Here is a 10428-nt window from a genome sequence, read left to right on the forward strand (position 1 = left end):
AGGAAGAATACACCTTCCATTTGGAGGATATAACCAACTACTAGTCAAATCAGGGGTATGACACATCTAGATTTTTCCAAGTTTTCTCCTTTAGAAAGGACTACCCCACTAGTATCTCTTGGCACTGTTCCCATTCTGAAATTTTACGTGAAGAAATAATTGGAGGAAAGACACATATCTCTGTGTAGTCTGAATCTATGCTTCAATTCTGCAAAGACAATGTGCTGGGTCACAGATAATAGGTTAGAGAGAGAAAAATAAGTCTTCATTTAGGACAGGCATAGTTAATTGGGAACCTGGACTCAAAATCATGGAGACTTTTGGACATTCTCATCAATGAGAGTTAGGTTGGGCTGCTACTTCTGAAAACCTGCCAGGAAGTAGGCCCATATCCAGAGGTTGGTTTGGGGCCACTGATCCTTAGAAAAACTACTTCTAGGGGGATCTAATTCCTGTCTTCACTGTACCTCTGTTGACTCTAAACACTCAGACCATTTTGATTCAACACTGGCTTGAACTATGCTTCAGATTTTAGAAACATAAAGGTCAGGTCTAAACTCACACTTAGAACACATTTTTATAAGGACTGAAGAATTGGGAAAGACAATAACAATAGCACGATACTCCAAAGTGTTCTGAAATACATAAATTTCAGAAAAAATAATGGCTGATAGAGACAAGTGACCCCAAGACAGATGTGTAGAACATACCAACATTTCTAAGGGATCCAATCAGAGGGGCTTGGACTTCCCCAATTTGTAGGATGAAACCCCAGATCATAGTTTGACTACTAATGGAAGATTGACTTGTTTGGAGTCACAGGCTTGATATCTTATAACATATCAATTTTCCAATAATCGACCTAGTCATCTTCTTATTAGTAAAAATGATCATAAAGGAACTTCAAGCATAATTAAGATGATTTATACTTATCTTATGTGATGTTTAATTTATATATCAATTTGGCTGGGTCATGGTGCCTAAAAAAATGTTATTTTGGATGTTTCTGTGAGGTTGTTTTTGGATGAGATTAGGAATGAAATAAGTGGACTTTAGGGTGCCTGGGTGGCTTAGTTGGTTAAGCATCCAATTTTGGCTCAGATCATGACCCCACAGTTCATAAGTTCGAGCCCTGTGTTGGGCTCTGTGCTGACAGCTCAGAGCTTGGAGCCGGCTTTGAATTCTGTGTCTCCTTCTCTCTCTCTGCCCCTCCCCAACTCATGCTCTGTTTCTCAAAACAAATAAATGTTAAAAAAATTAAAAAGAAATCAATAGACTTTGAGTAAAGCAGATTGTTCTCCATAATGCAGGTGGCCTCCATCCAATCAGTTGAAGGCCTTAATAGGACAATGACCTCCCCTAAGAAAGAAGGAATTTTTTTAGCAGACTGCCCTCTGGGTTTAAACTGAAATATTGGCTCTTCCCTGGGTCTCTAGCCTGTTGGTGTACCCTGAAGATTTTGGATTTTCCAGCTTTCATATGAGTCATGAGTTAGTTCCTCAAAAAAGTCTCTATTTATACACATCTTTTTGGTTTTTTTCTCAGAATAATAATATGCCCTGCTTTGAAATTGTGGTAGTTGCTAAACCAGCTACTAAATATTGAAGTTTAATGCAAAATAAAGAAACACATTATTAAAACAAGTTTAAATATACATATTTTATATAGTGTTTCAATATAATTAGAACCTATTATAGCCAGGTCATTTTATTATTGGGTATATATAATATTATTCTTTGAAGATGTCCATAAGCTTTATCAGTTAAAAAAAAAGAAGATGTCCATGTCATAATAAGTTAATAACCTCTATGTTAAAGGCATCAGAAAACCTGAGGGGTCTAGATCCTGAAGAGAAATAAGGAGGAAGAAGGAGCAGAAGAGTAAACCTAACAATCTGAAACAACTTTTTTTATGACTCATTTGCTAATTTTTAAACCGTACAGGAAGAATATAAGAAACCAAGGAAAAATCATCTGAAAAGCTGAGCATAGCTTCTCACTATCATATGATACTAATAAAACAAAAAAATTATTTTTCATTCAAAAGAGGAAGGGCTTTCTGTTAGAAACACTGGAGGGCTAGATCTTAGAAAGGAGATGAATATGGAGATGAAGATGAAGCAGAGGTAGATCCTCATGCTTATAATGATTTTAACCCAATTATCTGTTAGTTCAGACTGTGATTGAATTGTACTGATCTACCCTTGCTTTAGCTGTGCCACATATATACAGCTTACATACTCCCTGGGACATAATGTAGAAGGATGGATGGATGGATGGATGGATGGTGGATGGATACAAAGATAATAGGTGATAGACAGATAGATAGAAAGACAAGCTTTTTATACAAAATGTCTGTTATTCAGTTAAAAATGATCAAGTTTTCATACATAGGACCCAGAGGAAAAAAGCCCCAGGAAATAGAAAGAAACCCATAGGTGATATGGAATTTGAGATAATTACATAGAGTTTAGAAAAACTATAATTAACACGTTCAAGAAGATAAATGACAAGATGAAGTATTTCAGCACAGAAATTACAGGACAAAAAATATGGTATTCTGAAATGATAACTCAGTATATGGGTTTAATAACATATTAGATATGGAAGAAATGAACATACATCAGTAGAAAATCTGAAGACATGCATAGAGACAAAAAATATTGAAAATACAGAAAAGAAGTTTTGAGACATATGAGAACTGATGAAAAAAATATAAATATAGATAAAATTAAATCTTAGGACACAATAGTAAAACTTCTAAACCCAAAGACAAAGAAAAATTATTTAAAATAGCAAAAAAAAAAAAAAAAACCCACACATCCTTCAAGAGAACAATGATAAAAGTGACAGCTAACTTCCCAACAGAAATGATGGAAGTGAGGCCACAATAGAATACCTTGATAGTGTTGAAAGAAAGTAACAGCCAGGGTAAAATTCTTTACCTAATGAAAACATCCTTCAAAAGGTAAGAGACGATAAATATCTTCAAACAATAAAGGAGAAACACTAAGATAATTTTCCTTGGCAGCCCCACAGTTATTTTTCAAGAAGAAGAACACGGCATAGACAGAACAAAGAAAGGAAGAGGGCAATAAAGAACAACTGGAATGGTAACTATGCTGTATATACAAAAGACCTTACTGTGTTCAAAATAATAACAATGTTCTGCTGGGTTTAACTGTATTTAGAATTAAAATGAAGCTAAAAGTTAACAGAAAACAAAAAAGCTTTTTGGTAAAACTGATGAATTTCTTCATGACATTGAGGTGGGGAAGGACATTAAGGCACTAAATGTGAGGAGCAACAATGACAACAAAAAGATTTAACTTTAACTGTATTTAAATGAAGACCTTGTTCTCTCACCAAAAGATGGCAAAAGAAATAAAAAATATCCACAAAGCATAAAACACTTACATGTTCAACAAAGTATTCAAGTGTATCCACCCCCTCTTCCCAAGCCTTTAAATCAGTATGAGAAATGTAGACATCCCAACAGACTATTGGGCAAAAGTCTTGAACTTCACAAAAAAGGACATTTATACAGAGAAGAAAAGTGTGAGAGGGTACTCAATAACGTACTTAAAAGTTCATACACATACATATCACATACATATAAATTTGGAACAGTCTCAACAGCAGTTATCATAAAGGACAAGCAAATTAATATTGCAATGAGACATACAGTCACCAGATAGCTAAAACTAAAAAGACAGATAATATGGGGCATCAACAGTGATATGGAGCAACTGAACTCTCACATATTGCTATTGGGAGTATAAATGAGTATTTCCTTCCTGCGTATAGACACAACAGATATATATAGCATCAATAAGCATGTATAAGAATACTCAAATATTAAGAATCATAATAAAAAAGTGTAATGGATAAATTACACTTTTAAATTATTTATTAATAATTTAATAATGAATAATTATTTAAAAATACAGCAATGAGAGTGTACAAACATTCAACAACATGGATTAATCTTACAATTACAAAGTTGAGTTAAAGAAGCCAGACACCAAAGAATGCATATAGTATGATTCCACTTATATAAAGTTCTAAGAAAGCCAGAATTAATACATGGTATTTGAAGTCAGAACATAGGTTGCCTCTGGGGATGGGGATGGTAACCATGTACTAGTGGTGGGGAAGGAGCATGTAGGATAGTGGTTAACCTGGGTATGTCCATTTTGTAAAAAAGCATCCAGCTGCACGAGTTTCATCTACTTATCTATAAGCCTGTTATACTTAAAAGCTCACACACATACACATAAAATTTGAAACAGCCTACACCCAGTAAATATTCAAGAAATGTTATCAATTATTACTAGAGGTGAGCATTTGAGGCACTAATTCTCTACTCTTATGAAAATCAACAGTGATGGCCTGAGCCACAGTGACTGCAGAAAGACAGGAGAGGCAATATCCAAGTTCCCAATAGAAAAGGATGGCAAATGAGTAACAGACTAGAAATAGAGTGCGTCTGGGTGGACATATTTAAATATTGTTCATCTCTTTTCAGGGACCACATATCCTTAAGAGAAGTCAAGAGTCACTGAACAAAAATTATTAATGTATTAGAGTTCCAAAAATGTCTTCTTTCTTTATATGCTAAAGAGAGTTCTGGCCTTTGGTCTCTTAGTTTGTTGCCCTCTTCCCAAAGAAGATTCCGCTCTTGCCAGATGGTTTGCTGGGTTTTTGTAATGCAAAATCAGTATAAGGAGAGGAAAACAGAACTCGGGAAATAGCAGAGTAAGGAGAGAGGGGGAGTAGAGGAACAATATCCAGATGGCATATGTATCCTCTGTAATGTGGAGATACAGCTTGGAAAGATTTTTCTTCTTAGAAAAATTAACATTAAAAAAGAGACAAAGTGAAAAAAAATGAGAGAAAGAGTGACCATGCCGAAAGAATTCATCAATAGCTGATTCAAGATCATTTTTCATGTCCACAGTTAAATACCCAATGATGCCTGAATTCCGAAGACTATGAGATACAGCCACTGAATAAATATAATAGGATCCTAAAAGTAGCAAATACAGATCACACAGCAACCTCTAAATAGAGAGACAGTATAATAGACCTCAGATTTAGCAATATAATTAAAATTTTTTTTTAATGTTTATTTTTGAGAGAGAGAGAGACAGAGTGCAAGCAGGGAAGAGTCAGAGGGAGGGGAGACATGGAATCCGAAGCAGGCTCCAAGCTCCAAACTGTCAGCATACAGCCTGGCGCAGGGTCCGAAACCACAAACCATGAGATCATGACCTGTGCTAAAGTCGGACACGTAACCAACTGAGCCACCCAGGCGCCCCACAATATAATTTTTTCTTAATAGAAGCAAAATTTGAGACAGTAGCTGAAGCAGCATCCCTATAGGATTCTCATCAGCTGGAAAAACAATTTGAGCTTGGGGCCAAAGCATTACTAACGAGTTGTTGCAGAAACCATTTTTCTAAGAGCTTCCTCTTTCAATATTGGAGAAAGGAAGGAGAGGTAGGGGAAGAGGAGGTCCCCTTGCCTACCTGGCCACATGTAGTCATGGAGTGGTATCCCTTAAATGGACCCAGAATGAATGATCATCAATGAGCATCAAAGGCTGCTGAAGTGGTGGTTCCAGCCTGGCTCCCTCTGTCATTCTATTACAGGATTCTAAACCGCTCGAGATGGATGCTTAATCACATAGCTAGAAACTAACCAGACCACCCCATCTCCTCCATCTGCTCCATTCACCTGTGTATCCCTTCTTGTGGAGCCATGGAAGATGTGGAGCAACAGGGCAAGGTGGGGATTATCTCCATCTTTTTCAAGACACACAATATTATGATATCTTTAAGTACTGTTGAACTTTCAGCTCTAGATATCCATACACGAAAATGGTGCACAGTTTTGATATTCAAAAGTACCCCCAAATTTCAGACACTAAAGAGGTGTATTTTTGTTTGTTTTGTTTTCTCCCACCATGATACAGAGGGAACTGAAAAGGACAATATGGCAAAATGTCTAAGTTTCCAGAATGCTCTGTTAGAAGGTAACAACATATTCCAAGCCCACTGGGATGGGATTAAGGGTTTTGCAGCTCAACAAACATGGAGCTGAGGAATGAAACGGTCTCCATGACTGTAGCCACCCTCAATATTTAGGAATTATTCTCTTGAAAAACTTCCCTTTATCTTGAGAGAGGATAAAGCAACCTTTGCTTCTAGAAGAGATGGCCTAGCATTTTTCTGTAAACACTAAACTCCTAAAAAAATAAAAACAAAACTCTCCCTGTTTTCTGTTTATGTTGGTTAGTTGAGCAGTGGTGGTTGGGGATAGGACTTTGTAGTAGTTTTAAGCTGACCTCTCTTAAACCCTCAGAACAATAGTCTGCCTAATTCATGGTAATTCCTTGAATTTAGAATTACAGTAATTGAAGTACTTTTTCTGTTTAGTGTGCTGGCTGTGATTATAGGACAAGAAAAACTTCATTTAAAGCCCTGTTAGAAGGAATGAGTGAGTGGTTCTAGTGGAAAGGCATTTAGTGGGAAGAGGTCAGGGCTATGGCTGAACATTTTATAATGCACAAGACAGTTCCATACAGAGTTATTCAGATGAAACAGTATTATTTGAGATCGAAAAACTCTCAGCTACAACACACCTCTATATTTACATCTACAGTGAAATGCAAAGTTAACAACAGATATTTCATAAGAATCTAGTAGTCCTATAAATTCCCTATCTCTTGGCCAAGATGATTATTCCTAATATGCAATTAGCAATTTTATATGACTCCATAAGGGTATCATGTTTATTATTCCAAAATTTCTATGTAATGGATTCCACTGACTTCGTCCAGATGTAACTGCTGACTTCCAATGTCATCATTTATATCCCCAGAATGCAACCCATGTTAGTTCAATAAAAATGAATTACTAAAATTCCACTCATTTCTCTTCAATGAGATTGACTTCCCCAATTTTGACAAGTCACCAGAATTTGATGATAATCTCAACAATCAGACAGAAAATCTAAAAGGAGAACAACCCAAGAACTGTATCCCTTTCACACTGTTCAGAGGTGCCATCAAACCAGTTTAGTTTACTGTTTCACTAGAAACAAGTAACTGCAAAACTATGACTATCAGGCCAGGTGGTAAAGCAACCTAGAGGTCAAACATGCAAATTGACATAACACTTTAAAATATGCTATTTTGTCAGGGTGAATGACAGTTCTGTTATGTGCATAAAATCACAGATTTATCTGAATGCTAAGTTACTTGTCAAGGAGTCATTTTTACCATTCTTTTTTTTGTTCCTGCCTTGTGTCATGTAAGATTCCTTGAAGCAACTAAAAAAACAGCCATAATCCATTTGATTTTCTGCCTTCCCATGAGAAAAATTTTGACAGATGATAAATAGCAACTGCTGACAATCATCAATGAGAAGCTATCATGCTTTTACATTAAATACAAAAACAGAGTTGTAAAGTCACAAGGGATAGGACTTTTGACACATAAGAGACAAATATATAATCCTCAGAACTAAATCACTGTTGGGATCTAAGCAAGTGCAACAAAGCACAGCTGCTTTTAGAATCTCACAAAGTCAAACTAAAGCTAACTTTGATATCTGGAACGTAACGCATGTTCCAACCCATGTGCCAGGCTCTTATCCAGAAGCTTGAGTTAAACTTGCAAACATCACTGAACGTGTTGCAGAAAGGAAAGAGCCATTTTATCATACTGTCTCTTTTAATTAAGGCCAAAAAGGAGACTAGAAAACAAATAAAAATACCATAAAACCTAGTTAATTAGAAGAGAAGGGCAATTCTGAGGCAAAGGGTTTTGAATATCAGATGTCTGTATCTCATTAAACCTATACGACAGCTCTGCATGTATGAACCTTCAAAGAAAAGCAATAAATTGTCCAGATTACTTAGCAATATGAGGAAGTCATCTGCAAAGGTTACATCCTTTATAGTCTAAGCTGCTCCCTCTTCTGCTGTTGACAAGTAATCAGAGTAGTTCACGGATCATTCTTTCACTTATGGCTTACTGGTGGCTATTTAGTGACATTCACTTCAAGTTATCTAACCAATTTAGCAACCGAAAGTACCCTTGGGACCCAATTTCCACCTCAAATTATATATATTTTTGTACTTTGGATTAAATGACTAATTTTAATGGGGAAATCTTATCTAATAGACTAGGGAATAGCACTTATTTCAAATTTCATGCTATTCTAAATGATCCTGGTAACAAATTAAAAAGGTTTTATAGCATACTGTTTATTTACCTAATTAGTAATATACTGGCCTTTTGACTTTTATCTAAGCTTGTTTTTCTCTATTTGGCCTAATTTCCCATGGGAGAATAAAGGTGAGGTAGAGTGGGTTAGAGAGAGCAGTCCTTATTTTTTAATCTCCTTCCTTTCTTCCTCCTTCCACTTACACACACACACACACACACACACACACACACACACACACACAGAGTTGTAGTTCTATATAGATTACAATGCTTAGCAGAGTCTCCATCACTGAAAATCTGTGAATGGGGCCACATTTTCAGAAAAGTTTTCTACGTTTTTTAAAATATTTTCTATACCATGAGATTTTTCTACATTCATTCTACATATCTATATTTCTAAGTATGTATTTGGGGAAACTAAACATAGCCTCCATAAAGGGACAGGTTACACTTAAAAGGAAGGAGCACCTATCCGAAAATTGCCAGAAGTGATAATGGTAATGAGAATAGAGATTCCATTATGCACTTCACATATATTTACACATATTTATTTACATGTATTTAATTTTTATAAGAAAACTACTGGGGAGAAAATACTACCCAAATTTACAGAATTTAAGTAAGTTATTCAAGTTTACATATTTAGAAATTAGCAAAGCTAAATTTAAAATCTTTTTTAAAAAATATTTTTAATGTTTATTTATTTTGGAGAGAGACAGACAGAGCATGAGGGAGGGAGGGGCAGAGAGAAGGAGACACAGAATCCAAAGCAGACTCCTATGAGTTGTCAGAGCCCAACACAGGGCTCGAACCCACAAGCCATGAGATCATGACCTGAGAGCCAACGTCAGACAGTTAACTGACTGGGCCACCCAGGGGCCCTTGAATTCCTTCCTTCCTTCTACCCTCCTTCCCTCCCTCCCTTCCTTACTTTCTTGCCTAACTTTCAGTCATTGATTCCATCCAGTGCCTATCATAGAAATGTTTAAGTTTAATTCCTTTTATGTCTTTATTTTTCTTTTTTAAAAAATTTATTTATTTTTGTGAGAAAGAGAGAGAGAACAAGCCCACACACAACCAGGAAGGGCAGAGAGAGAGGGACAGTGGTTCAAAATTTCTGTGTTTTATTTTTGAGAGACAGAGAGAGACAGTGCAGGCAAGGGAGGGTCAGAGAGAAAGAGGGAGTCTCAGGGCTTGAACTCACTCACCACAAGATCATAACCTGAACCAAAGTCTTAACCAACTGAGCAACCCAGGTGCCCCTCTTTTTCTTATTTTTTAAAAAAAGCCTTATAGTACCTCTCTTCAAAAGAATGTAAACTTTCAAAGTTATATAAGGTCATGTAACACCAAAGAAGAATGATGCCTTAAGCAGTACTGAAGTGTTAAATTCTTTATTTTTCTATATCTTCCTACTAAATAATACTTATTGATTATTATATTTATAAACTTAATCTCGATGAAGATATACATGATAATAAATTTCTTTTTTTTTTGTTTTTCACACTAGCTAATTCTAAACTTGAAAAATTATTCTCTCAAACTTTAGAATCTGAGATGATTAAAACAATTAAGTAGAATTTCAGTACGTCTTAGCAAGAAGCTATAAAAACATCAAGGAGCATAAACCTCTATGGTTATTTCAGGTGAATGGAAATGGCTGGGATTAATATTACCTTGAAGTAGATTATAGGATCCTAAGGAAGTTAAAGACAGTGAAAGCCCAGATAACACACATTTACAAGAGAAGTACTAATTTGTATTAAAATGTAAGTAGAAAAACATATAATAGCTTTCATATTAAACTATTGACTTTTAAGTAAAATGAAACATATGGTTTGTATAATGTCAGCCAGGAGTCATATCCAATATTGATTATAGGGTTTTTTTTTTCACAGTAAAGTTGAGTAGATGCTATAACTAATAAAATTGCATACTTTTAAGCCACAAATACTCAGAAATAGAGTAGACGAATGAGTCCTAGAACACATTTTAGCATCATTTACTTACCAAGTGCATCATGTAGTAGAGGAACAGTATTTCCTTCTTGTTGCAGATCAAAGCAGAAGACCCTTAAGTGAAAGACATCAGTATTAACAAAAGTGTTCATTTTTTATCCTCATCTGACCTTCACTGATTGTACTTGAGAAGGGTTATCAAAGTGAAGACTTTTTTTTCAAACTACTCTCTGTC

This window comes from Suricata suricatta, chromosome 8, assembly GCF_006229205.1.
Source record: "Suricata suricatta isolate VVHF042 chromosome 8, meerkat_22Aug2017_6uvM2_HiC, whole genome shotgun sequence".
NCBI classification, from domain to species: domain Eukaryota; kingdom Metazoa; phylum Chordata; class Mammalia; order Carnivora; family Herpestidae; genus Suricata; species Suricata suricatta.